At 35.9% G+C, this 13,845-nt stretch overlaps 1 pseudogene; it reads right to left on the reverse strand.

Moving 5' to 3' along the window:
- Nucleotides 1-13,272: 13,272 nt before the first annotated feature.
- On the reverse strand, nucleotides 13,273-13,571 carry LOC101548906 (small nuclear ribonucleoprotein F-like; annotated as a pseudogene).
- Nucleotides 13,572-13,845: the final 274 nt, after the last annotated feature.

A 13,845-nucleotide genomic window follows, 5' to 3' on the forward strand; every position in this document is an offset into this window, starting at 1 on the left:
TACATAAATGTTTTGAAAACTTAATTTTGTTTCCATGTAACTAGTATAAAACAAAACAAAATTAATGAGATATTTTACATACTTTATCACACAAACTTTTGGGGGGTTGTTGTATGCATGCTACTCTTAGAGCGCATCTCAGTTTGGACTACACACATTAGCGTGTTTAAACTCTGTATCGCCCACTGCACATTCACAGGATATTTTTCAGTGTCTTCTTATCATGAATGTTCTTTTTAAAAAATTATATTTTTTATCTCCCGGTGATTCACTAATAAAAAATTTTTTAATAAAAAATTTTAAAAAATAAAAAAAGAATATCAAAGTGGCCAAATTATATTAAACAAAAAAGACTTCTAATTTTCAATGACAACTTATTCAAGAAATAGTTATTATTATTTTATTTTTTTTTGCTTTTTGGGTCACACCTGGCGATGCACAGGGGTCACTCCTGGCTCTGCACTCAGGAATCACCCCTGGCGGTGCTCAGGGGACCATATGGGATGCTGGGAATCGAACCCGGGTCGGCCGCGTGCAAGGCAAACGCCCTACCCGCTGTGCTATCACTCCATCCCCAAGAAATAGTTATTTCTTGATGGTCAAAGACATCAAGAAAAACTAACACTCCTAAATGTATATGCTTCTAATGATGGTCCACCAAAGTATTCCAAATCACAGCAAATAGACATAAAGGAAGATATTGAGAGCAACAAAAAGAGTAGATTTCAACACTCCTCTCCTCACTAGATATATTACTCAGGCGAAAGCTCAACAAGGAAATAATGATCTGAAAGGAAAAAACGGACTATATGGGTCTAGCAGACATGTCTATGGGGTCCTTCACCAAAAATAAAAACAAAAAACAGCTGAGTACACATTCTTCTCCAGAAACATAGGACCTTCTCCAAGATAGACAATATACTTGAAAATTAAACGTATCACTGTCATCCTGCTGTTCATCGATTTGCTTGAGCGGGTGCCGGTAACGTCTCCATTCATCCCTGTCACATGCTAGTGTAGCCCGATGGCGTATTGGGGCCTCTTTCAGGATCAAGGGAATGAGGACCATCATTGTTACTGTTATTGGCATGTCAACTGCTTCACAGGTCGCTTGCCAGGCTCTGCCGCTTGGGGCAGGATACTCTCGGTAGCTTGCTGGGCTCCCCGAGAGGGGCACAGGCTTTAAATAAAATGTACCTTAATAAAATAACTATATGTAATATCAGACTATGAGGCTATGAAGGTGGAAATTAGTATAAAACAGAAACAGGAAAATACTCAAGCACTTGGAAATTAAACTACTTACTAGTAAACAGTCGATCAACGAAGAAATCAGGATTCAAAAAGTTTCTGAAAACAAATGAGAAAATCAGGATTCAAAAAGTTTCTGAAAACAAATGAGAATAAAGATACAAGACTGGGGCTGGAGCGATAGCACAGTGGATAGGGTGTTTGCCTTGCACGCGGCATACCCGGGTTCTATTCCCAGCATCCCATATGGTCGCCTGAGCACTGCCGAGGGTGATTCCTAAGTGCAGAGCCAGGAATAACCCCTGTGCATTGCTGGGTGTGACCCAAAAAACAAACAAACAAAAAAGATACAAGACTATGGAACATATAGGGTACAGTAGAAATGGTAATAGAGGGAAATCCATAGCATTGAAGGAATTTACTAAGAAGCAAGGAAAGGCTCCTTTACATAATATAACAGCATAGTTGAAGCAGCCAGGAAAAGATCAACACAAAGAACCCGAAGCAAGCAAAATAAAAAAACATTGTTAAAATCAGCGCAGCAATTAATAAAACAGAAGCTAATAAAACAGGTCAAAAGAGAACAGAACAAAGAATTGGTTCTTTAAAAATATAAGATTTATAAGCCTTTAGCAAGATTCACAAAGAGAGGAGGAAAACAACCTCTAGCAAACCAAATCAGAAATGAAAGTGTGATGTTACAACAACAACACAGAAATTTACAAGATTATCTCAGTTTACTTTGAAAATCTTTCTGGTATAAAACTGGGAAGCCAGGAGAAATAGATACATTTTTGTACTCATAACCTTTCAAAGTTGAGACAAGAAGAAGCAGAGCTCCCTGACAGACTATTTACTATCACAGAAATAGAAACAGTAATCAAAAGTCTTGCCCCCAAACAAGCTGAGACCTAATTGGATTTATTAGTGAACTCCTCCAAACCTTTAAAGAAGAAGTACTCCCAATCTTTTTCAAAGTCTTTCAGAAAGTTGAAGCAATTGAAATCCTCCCAAACAGCCTTTATGATGGAACTATTACCCTGATGCCAAACGCATGCAGAGTCATCACACAGAAAGAAAACTATAGATTTATATCATTTATAATGCAAAGATGCAGAGATCCTCAACAACATTCTGGCAAACCAAATTCAGCAATATGCTGGCAAGATCATACCTCATGACCAAGTAAAATTCATCCCTAGGATGCAAGGCTGATTTAATATACTCAAGTGAGTCAATGTAATATTCCATATCAATGCAAGGGAAAATAAAAATCATATGATTATATCAGTAGAGGAAAAAGATTTTGAGAATATCTAATACCGGTTAATGATAAAAATTATATAATGGGCGTCAAAGGAACTTTCTCACCATAATAAAAGCACTTACCAACGGAAGTCAACGGAAAAGGTATACTTGATGGTAAAACAAAAACTAAAAGGTTTCCTTCTAATGTCAGATTAAAACAACACTCACACTACCACTATCCAATACAGAATTAGATGCCCTTGACATGGCAAGAGAAAAGATACTAAGTGCACCCATATTGAAAAAGATTCAAATCTTCATTCTCTGCAGTTGGCATGATTCTGTACCTACAAAACAATAAAGACTTTACAAAACAGTTCATAGAAACAGTCTACTTGGACAGTAAAATGGTATTCTTCAAAATGAACACACAGAAACCCATGGCCTTTTTATATGTAAATAATTAAATAAAAGAGAGAGGAGTTGGAAACAATTCCATTTATAATTGTGCCTCAGAAAATCAAGCACATAGGAATCAGCTTAGCAAAAGTGGTGAAAGACTTTTTCAAATAAAATTATTATTGACTACTGTAGGAAATAAAGCACAAGGAGATGGAAATAGTTTGATAGTTTCATAAATTGAAAGGATTAATATTATTAAAATGACAATCTTGCCCAAAACATTATATAAATTTAATAATTGAAAAATATAGATTAAATGCTATTAAAATTTATGTGGAATAATAAAGCCCCTGAATAGTCAAACAATTCCCAATTTCCAAATAGAATGAGATTTCCTTTTAAACAATACTGTGAAACTGTAGTCATTGAAATAGCTTGGTACTGGATCAAGGACAAACTCTCAGACCAATGGAACATAATTTAAAGTCCAGAAAAAGTTCCTCAGGTATATGAGCAGTTAATCTTCACCAAGGAGAACAAAGTATGACAGAAAGCAAGGAAAATGTCTTCATCAAATGGTGTTGAATAATTTGTCAAACACATGCCCCCCCAAAAAAATTCATGATCCTTTCTACAAAATTCTCTTTAACAAACGGTGCTGGCAAAACTGGACAACTACATGCAAAAAAGTAGGTTCAGACCCCTACCTAACACCATGCACAAAACTCAGATCAGAGTGGATTAAAGACCTCAACATCAGAACAAAATCTATAAGGTACATTGAAGAATAGGTTGGCAAAACCCTCTACGACATTAAAGCTAAAGGTATCTTCAAGGACGAAACACCATTGACCAAGCAAGTGGAAACAGAGATAAACAAATGGGACTATCTTAAACTGAGAAGTTTGTGCACCTCAAAAGAAACAGTGACCTGAATACAAGGACAGTCTACAGAATGGGAAAGGATATTCACCCAATACCCATCCACTAAGGCATTAATAATAGGGCTATACAAGGCACTGTTTGAACTCTACAAGAAGAAAACATCTAACCCCATCAGAAAATGGGACAATAAACTGAACAGAAACTTTCTCAGAAAAGAAATCCAAATGGCTAAAAGGCACATGAAAAAATGCTCTTCATCACTAATCATCAGAGATATGCAGATCAAAGCAACAATGAGATATCATCTCATACCACAGGGACTGGCCCACACCCAATAAACAAAAGCAACTGGTATTGATGTGGATTTGGGGAGAAAGGGACTCTTCTTCACTGCTGGTGGTAATGCTGACTGGTTTAGTGTTTTTGGAAAACACTATGGATATTTCTCAAGAAAATATAAATTGAGGTCCCATTTGACCCAGCATGCCACTTCTAAGAATATAACCCAGAGATGCAAAAAATACAGTAGAAATGACATCTGCACTAGTGTCTTTATTGCAGCATTATTTACAATAGCCAGAATCTGGAAAAAAAAACAAACTGAGGACCCAAGAACAGATGACTGGATAAGGAAACATTGGTATATCTACACAATGGAATACTATGTAGCTGTTACAAAAGATGAAACTATGAAATCTGCATATAAGTGGATCAAGATGAAGTGTATCATGCTAAATGAAATGAGATAGAAAGAGAGGGACAGAGATAAAAAGACTGCACTCATTTGTAGAACATAAAGTAACATAATAGGAGAATAACACCCAAAGATAGTAGAGATATGGACTAGGAGGATATCTCCATGGCTTGGAAGCCGATCTCACATGCTTGGGGAAAAGAAGGTGGGATGGAGAAGAGACCACTAAGTAAATGACGGTTGGGGGGCTCTCTTGGAATGGGAGATGTGTGAATGGGAGATGTGGACCAAACATGATGGCTGCTTAGTGCTTATTTCGCAAACCATAACACCCAAATTATTTTCTCTGCAGAGGATCCAGAGAATATCATACTGAGTGAAGTCAGTCAAGTGTGCGACAGATACAGAATGATCTTTCTTATATGTGGGGTATAAACAAACATAGTAGGGGAATAACAGTATACTTATAGGTAATTCTGAATTTATAGGTAAAACTTATACTTAAAGGTAATGCTTCCAGGTATCCTCTGATAAGTCTGCTATAAATCTAAGGGGTGCTCTTTCGCATGTGATTTGACCTTGCTGCTTGCAGTATTGTGTCTCTATCCGTGACATCCATCATTGTGATTATGATATGTCTTGGAAATTTTTTTATTAGGGTCTCTTTTAGCTGGTATCCTTTGGACTCCTTGGATCTGGATGCCTGAATTCTCCAGGTCTGAGAACATCTTGGCAACTATATCTTTAACTGTGGCTTTTTCATAGGTGTTTCCTCTCTGTGCTTCTGGTACTTCAATGATTCTTACATTGTTCCTCTTTATCCCCTAGGTCTCTGATTCGCCCTAGAGCTATTTTGACATCTTTCCCATTGTTTGTTGTTGCCTGTAAGCTTCCTGCATCTTATCTTTAAACTCACTGATTCTGTCTTCGGCTGTATTCATTCTACTATTGAGCGCACCCACTGAGTTTTTTATTTCATCTACCGAACACTTTATTAGTGACTCTTCTGTTTGTAGCTTTCTTAGTTCTGCTATCATTTCTTTCTATATTTTCTTGGCTGTCCATTAAATTGTTTCTTTCTTGTTTTCCTTTAATTTACTGGATGCCCATTCCACTGTTTCTTGAGAGTTCATTGAACATCTTCAACGTTTCATCTCTAAATTCTTTATCAGAGAGATCGTATTTGTGGGTAACCCCTGTTGAGGCATTTGAACTCTTTTCTTCATCCTCTCCTCGTGTTGGGGATGTGTGCTATTTCTTCATGTTTATGTGAAAGTATGGGGGTGGACATTCCAGTTCACTATTAGTATTCCTCTCTCTCTTGTTGCGTGAAAGGATTCTGAATGAGCTCGGTCGATGGTGGTGGCCTTTTCCCCCATGTAGAATACCACCTTCCTCTTAGGTTTTCCTCTGTGACTTATGTGAGACCTCCAGAGAGGCTGCAGAGGATGATAAGGCTTGTACAACTTCTTGTGTTGACTGGTATTTTGGTGAAATTGGAATAGGCTAGTGGACTATTGGCCTATTTTGTTTGAGATAGTCAGGACGTTATCCAGAGAATTAGGTGATAGAGAGTAAGATGTGAGTCCAGAGTACTGGAAAAGGTGAAAATAACTGAAAGGCTGTGGCCCCTGGAAGCCACATACCCGGCTGTGGTGGCCACGGCCCTACTGCGGAGGCCATGCCCCCTACCTCAGTGTAGGTCAAGAGGGATGCTGGGAGGGATGCTGGGAGGTATTGCCTTCCAGGTTCCAGGTTAGGGCACGCATGGGGAATGGGTCGCCAGCTAGGTGGCGGAGGTCCACATATCTAGTTTAGGGAGCCTGGAGAGTGCTGAGAGAGGAATTCGGTGGTGCTGGAATTGTAGTGCTGGGGGCAGGATGCTGGTCCTCCGATGCTGGCAGGATTCAGGGCAGGGTGGTGGGCTCGGGTACAGGCTTGGAAGTGGGGTTCCGGCAGGGGGGAGGGGGTGGGAAATCATACACTTAAGAGAGCAAGTCGATGGCACCTTGGTGATTTTCAAAATGTGTCTTGTCCTAGATTTCCCACTATCTCACTATGCATTTGGGATAATTTGAATAAGTTGATGTTAGAGTTTTATTTCCTTTCTTTTTCGCCAAATACTTAACCAATTATGTTTCCTGGAGAGGTCACAGAAAATGAAGATGAGAATTTGAGTCAAGTCTTAATGTGCAACCAGAGATACAACCAGACCAGTTTGTGAAGATTGAAACTATTATAAGTGGGACAGAAAAAAAGTGGTGCAAATGAATATTAAAGCAACATGTTTACCTGCTAAGAGAAACCCAGGAGACATGTTTATACTTCTCTACCTGTAACCGATATATCTACAAAAAGGTGGCTTAAAAGGACAAAGAGACTTAAACACTTTTATGAGCAATGGCTTGAATTTTAATAGCATCATTAAGCCATGATGTGTGACTTATTGTCACTTTAAAGTGTGCATTATAAAAAAATCAAAAGCTAATAAAAGTGTTAGGTGATAACTTCATCCACAGAAGGTCATATGTAAGAGTCTAACAAATTGACTGGTTAATTGTTCTCATTAAGCACACAAGTTTTCTTAAATTTATTTTATTAATATAACCTTCAGAGGAAAATGTATTCTAAACTCTTAGCAAGCACTCCCTTCTGTTTTCATGTACTATTATTATTTTGATAGTAGTAGTAGTAGTAGTAGTAGTAGCAGCAGCAGCAGCAGCAGCATTAATAGTAGTAGTAGTAGTAGTAATAGTAATAGTAGTAGTAGCAATAGCAGTAGTAGTAGTTTTTGTTGTGTTCCAGTCCTTTACATAATAATGTGAAGCAATCAGGGAGTGATTGTGTGCAATATTTCATTCTGGTGGGTTTTACATAAAAGAATTTTATACATGCTATCTAAAACTCAAAAAAAGTCAGCTTTTACTAGGCTAAAGACATATATAAAACTATAAGGAATTTCAGGACTGAAAAGCAAGAATGAAGAGAAAAACATCACAGCAGCAAAAACTGAAACGAAAAGGTTGCTATTTACTGGAAGCAAAAATAAGAACATGTACATCAAGTTTGCAACAGACTTTTATGAGGGTTAAAGTACTGAACTTTTTTTGCACATTCTTAATGAGATACATTTTATAAGCACTGCACCATAAAATAATCATTTTGAATGTATACCATATTGCAAGAAGATTTTAAAAATGACTTCTTGAATGATGCAATAGATATAAATTAAATATTTTTATGTAGATGAAATTGTTCCCTTTTATGCTGTTACTGAGAATACAGGGTCCAGTTATGCCACTAAAATATTTTTGAAGAGTTCATCTCCTACTGCTTCCTGCCCATGTGATCTCTTAATAGTTCTTAATGACTTTGTCTATCAGTTTGGAGTAAACGAGATCACTTGAGCTAGCATCTATCTGGTTAGCTTATAATGCCCTAGCTAATTGATAATTAACTCAGTTAATAATCAATCAAAAATAACGTGGACAGTAGTAGAAAAGAAAAAAAATGCTTTTCAAAGAAATTTCTTGTTTGTAGAAACTGGCAGTGAGCCATAACTGTCATGTGAATAATTGTTCTATTCTATCCAAAACTCAGACACAATTAAATAAATATATACAAGTTTGGTATTGTAGATAAAAGGGTCTCATAAGTGATAAGAGGTAATTACAAGGAGATTTCCTGAAGATTTAAGTTAAATTTCATATCAGAGATAAAAGTTTGTAGAGGTTTGTTCAAAGAAATAAGCAAAATAAAATAAAAATCATCATTTTATTGGTTCCACATGTCGTGGCTAAGCAGCCTGATGCAATGACACCAACTATACTGGTGTTGTATGTGTGTGTGTCTGTGCATGTCTCTGTGTGTCTGTGTGTGTCTATGTGCCTCCACAGATTCATCAGTGTTGATGAGGAAGGTGTTTAAGGAAAAAGGACAGTAGTGCTGATGATAAAAAAAATCAAGGCATCACGTATGATAAGCATGTGTACTATCACTTGAGTCATATTTCCAACCCAATGAGAATATCTTGGCAAATAGTGGGGGGAAAGTACATAAGAGAAAAATATTAATATTGCTAATTGTTCTGTCATCTTTTTTGAGTATTTTTAGGAATATGACTCAAATGGAAGTTACTCCATTGTTTAATTAAATAGAGAATTTTCTCTTCTATTTTTTTTTGAAAATTGAAATCATAAACCTGTTAGAACTATTTTGGGAAATTAATTGGAAAATATGGTATTTAGCCCCACAGTCTTCTAAAGTATGTTTTTGGCATAGATTTAATCAATTTAACTCTCTGATCTTGTCCTTACATTTTTCAAAGCAAACTATAATTTGGGATCTAGTGATTAGATATAATGCACAAGGATGTTCCCTTATTCCCTATAATTCAGAGTCTAAATTATACATTTTTTGTTAAATCTGATATCTTCTCAATTTTCCTGATCTAATTTGCAAAAGGGCTTTCTAATAACAATTGTCTAAGTTGATAATGCCAATCAAAATGACTTAAAGAAAATTTCAAAAAAACAAAGTAGTAAGTAGAATGGGAAATACTTAAAACTGTGAAACACCAAGAAAATTGCTTTTTGATGCCAAAAGTATATAAAATGTTTGTTACTCAGCAATTCCATGTACACCTAGACATGGGTGGGAATATTTAAAACAATAGTTGTATAAAATTAGAGTAAATTCATTCAAGAAGAAAACATAGATACAAATATAAAACTATAGTACTACATGGAAGTGTGCTTAAATCGCAAATGGAAGAAAATATTTTGGACACAAAATTGATAGTTCAAGTTGCCGTAAGTAGAATGAATTGAAAAATTACACCATACCCACACTATTGGATATTATAGCTCAATAAAAATATAATCCACTACAGTTACATGAAATAGTAGATATTCATCTCACACACTTAATGTTGGACACAAGAAGCTATGTGTAAATAAATCTAGATGACTCTATGAAATTGCAGACTCAGACAGTTCTGAATGATAGTGCCAGAAATCAGGATAGCAGTTACCTTTAGGAAATAAAGAACAGATATCGATCAGAAGGTGAATGAAAAAAACTGTGGGTTCCTGGCCATGTGCCTTTTTTTTTCTTAAATGGTGTTTCTACACAACGTTATTTAACAGAATTAATAAAAAAATCAATATCTATCAATAATGTCTATAATTTTCTTGGGATTAAATTTTAATGTCTTAAAAATGTTAGTCAATAGATTTCAAAAGTCCACAATAAGAATTCAATTACACAAAATTTAATTCTGGAGAGCTGATTTAGAAAATTGAGCTTTCCAAGGGGGCAGTAGCAGAGCAGGGAAGGAAATTGGGAGGGAGCCATCAGACAATCAATGGCAGAGGGAGGCAGTAAGTGGAGGGTGTGGTAGGGGAGACTCTATGCACAGAAACCTTATCAGTAACAAATTTTATAGCGACCTGCAGGAGAATGGAGCAAGTTAGGCATGTGCTTTCCACATGGCTGACCTGGGTTGGGTCTCCAGCAGCCCAAATGGTTCCCATCCCTTCAGGTGTGGTCCACGAACATAGAGCAAGTAGTTAGCCTTGAAACTCAGCTGAGTGTAGCCTGCACTCACGACAAACCACTGTTATTATCTCCGATTCTCATAGAATCACAGTGTCCCCGAAATAGTCAGTGGGAGCTCTTGAGCACTGTCTGCTGTTGCCCAAACTCCCATCTGCTCTCAAAAGTAAAAATGAGGCCAGTTCTATTGGACCTTGCACTACACTTTGAAGATCTGTCCATGAAGTAAGCTTCATTGTCACCTCTGTTTACATAAATATAATCCTTGCTATTTGCCTGATATGGGACATAAATAATTCTGAATATCACTATGAAATTTTGCTTTCTGTATTCATCATGTAAGTCTTTCTAATGTATTCCCAACTTTCAGAAAAAGAAACAGTTTATTGGGTCAATGAATATTCCTTGTTGATTGATAGAGTGTTTCTTAAATCCTTAAGTTTCTTAAAATGATATTAATCATTTTTAATATTTCTCAATCTCAAGATCATTCTATTCATAGGGCTTCTAAGATCCTGAGTTCTATGTTGTGTCAGGCTATCATTACTAAAATCATACAATCATACATAAAACCCCTAAATATAAGAAATACCATATTCATATCTTGTGGCTGAAACATATGTACCTTCATAATAATAAAGGCCATTTTTCTTGACTGAAAAAATAATGTTTTTCTTGTCCTTCCTGTGGTATGATTATAAGAACACAAAATGGAAATTAGCAGCGGTAGCTTTAATTTGAATAGACTGCATCCTGAGTCTAATTGTGTGTTTTATAACCTTTCTGGAAATCAGTATTTCTAAAACTGTATTGCAAAATTTCTCAGGTACAGGTAACATAAATATTTCATGTGGGTAGTGACTGAAAATGATGAACAGGGTCTACCCTATATACATACCCTTTGTTTCAGCTAAATTAAAGTGTAGTTCTGACCTCATGCCTGTAGTGTTAGGGTACGCCCTGCACCTGTACAACTGCAATAAGGCTCCAGGAGACGTTAATGCCACATCAGGGGTTAAGGTTCATGTCTTGCACATAATCATCCTGGATCCATCCAATCCCTGAATATTATCCCTGAAACACAGTCGGTGGGAGTTCCTGAGCACTGTCTTTTGTTGCTCAAACTCCTATCTGTTTTCAAAAGTAAAAATGAGGCCATTTCTACGGGACCTTGCACTACATTTTGAAGATCTGTCCATGAAGTAAGCTTCATTCTCACCTCTGTTTACAGAAATATAATCCCTGCTATTTATCTGATATGTGATATAAATAATACTGAATATAATTATGAAATTTTGCTTTCTGTATTCATCCTGTAATTCTTTCTTATTTTATCCCTGCCTGGTTGTGGCCCAATAACCAAAAAATAATGATAATAAATAAATGAAAGTATGTATATACTTATCTGAATTTGTCATATTCTCTAGCATACTGTCATAATGCTAAAGAGTGTCTGAATAAATAGAGGATTAAATAATTGAACTTCTGGTTAAGTATGCCTTCAGTGCACATAAGAGTCTCAAATTTTTGCTATGATACTAGCTAATGATACTTTTTAGTTTATTTTTGTTTGGGGCCACACCCTGTGGTGTTCAGGGCTTACTCCTGACTGGGAAATTGGGGATCACTCTGGGCAATGTTCAGGGTTCTGTATGGGATGTTGAGGATCAAACAAAAGGCAGCTAACCAAAAAACAAAAGCCCTACCCAATGTACAATCTCTTTGATTCCATTAAATATACTTTTGTTCAACTTATGTTACAAATTGAATTATAATTTTTAGAAAGAAAAAATATTAGGTTATTTCTTTTAAAATATGCTAAGCATAATTTTTGTTTTTGCTAAGCAGACATTCTTTCTCAATATTGTCAGCATATGAATTCCATACTAATACAATTTCCTTAAATTTTAAATTAAAATAAGCATGTTGATACACTAAAATATTCCAAACTGACAGGTGCTTATCAAGGGATATAATGCAATATTATACATATACACATAATCAATACCTTTACAAAACCTCCCCCAATAAACTATAGGTTCTTCCCCTAGGATACTTTATATTTCCTGGACACTATAATTTCTGAGTCGTCTTGATTATTTATTATGTAAGGTGTTTTTTTTTTTTTCCGCACCTCATCAGTGCCTAGTGGTCTTCAGTTCAAATTTTTATTTCTGTTTCTCCAAATGTTGCAAACTAAATTTTTTTAAAATTCAATCATGAAAAATGACAGGAGAGCACATTCCTGAGAAAAATGTTCTGGGCATTATACAGAAAGAAGTTGGGTGATTTAAAGGAGATGTACATCAGCTTCTAATAAACACAAGCTCATAATCAATAATATACCTTTGATTGCTAACTGTTTTTCATGAAATAGACTGTCATCACCATTATGCCATGCAGTTTTGCTTTCTTAAAATTGGTTGAAACCAACTAACCTGAGTCTCTTTAACACTGGAAAGAAAAATAGAGGAGAAGATTGAGTTTTATCTGAGTATGCGTTTGCAGGAGAGAGAGAGCTAATTCCCAGAATCAATGTTTATGTCCGAACCTGCTGCTTTATTCCTTCCTACTAAAGACAGAGCAAAATGAAAATTCAGGCCAACTTTACTTAAGATCAGAGAATTACTCTGAAAGTCAAATCTGCTTGACATCAGAATGTAAAGCCTGTGGTTATTATTTTAAAAGTGCAATTTCTAAAGAAGTGGATTCTATAATTTTAATTTAAAATCCTCAACCAATTTCTCAAGTATTTTGTGAAAACTAAAGCCTCAAGTTTTTTTTTTACATCTACAGTAAATCCAATTCACTTTTAATTAAGACAAAGAAATTTATTTGTCAGAAAGACAATATCATAGAAGAGCATACTATTCAAACTCAGATACAGAAGATTATAGTCCATTGAAATTCAACTCAACGTAAAGATATTTTTCGTTCTCTCATTTAGAAATTAGTCAAATATAAATGTAAAATATCAAAGACAAAACATCTTACTGAGAAAACACTTGACAGTTTACAATATGAAACAAATTTTAAAATATCATACACAATGAGAATATAGAACAAGAAAGATGAATTGCCTCAATCCTTAGCAAAATCTATTTAGTACTAAATCATGCTTTCACTCTTTTAGAGACAGCAGAACCAGTTTTCTAAAGAGACAAACTGTGAGGAGAGAAAACTATAAGCAAAATGATGTCTTTTTTCACACAGAAAAACAAACAAATTTTTATTGTCTAGAAATATACATAGAAAAAAAAGTCCCCCCAAAGGCATTGTTCTCTCATTTCCCCATCTTATTCCTCTTCTTCAACACCTCTGATATAAAGGACATTATTGCACCTTATCAAAACTTCACCCAGATTCCTGACAATGCTTCCTCTATGTATTCTTCTGTATTTGCAAGCTGCATGTTCGTATAGCCATCCACAGACTCCAGGTAGCCCTTGTACTGCATTCCCCACTGAAGTTTCACCGTGACTGGCTTTCCGGTTAATCCATTGAGGAAAGGTTTGGGATTGAGGGGTAAACTCATCTCGACTATGGGCAGATGCTGCAGGAGACCCGCCACCGACCCAGCGGTTGTCCGTCCCTCGTGACAGGTCTAGCGACTGCAGCAGCAAAATGATTTCCATATTACATCTCTTGGCTGCATAAATATTTACACAATAGCTGAAAATACTTTCTAAAAAATTAATAGCTGTATGACATGTGCATGGAGACTGTGGAAAATCTTGCTGGGAAGAAATAATGCAATATCAATAAAATTCATCAGAATTTTTATGAATTCTCTAAAATCTGATGATGCA

This window comes from Sorex araneus, chromosome 1 (genome assembly GCF_027595985.1).
Source record: "Sorex araneus isolate mSorAra2 chromosome 1, mSorAra2.pri, whole genome shotgun sequence".
Classification (NCBI taxonomy): domain Eukaryota; kingdom Metazoa; phylum Chordata; class Mammalia; order Eulipotyphla; family Soricidae; genus Sorex; species Sorex araneus.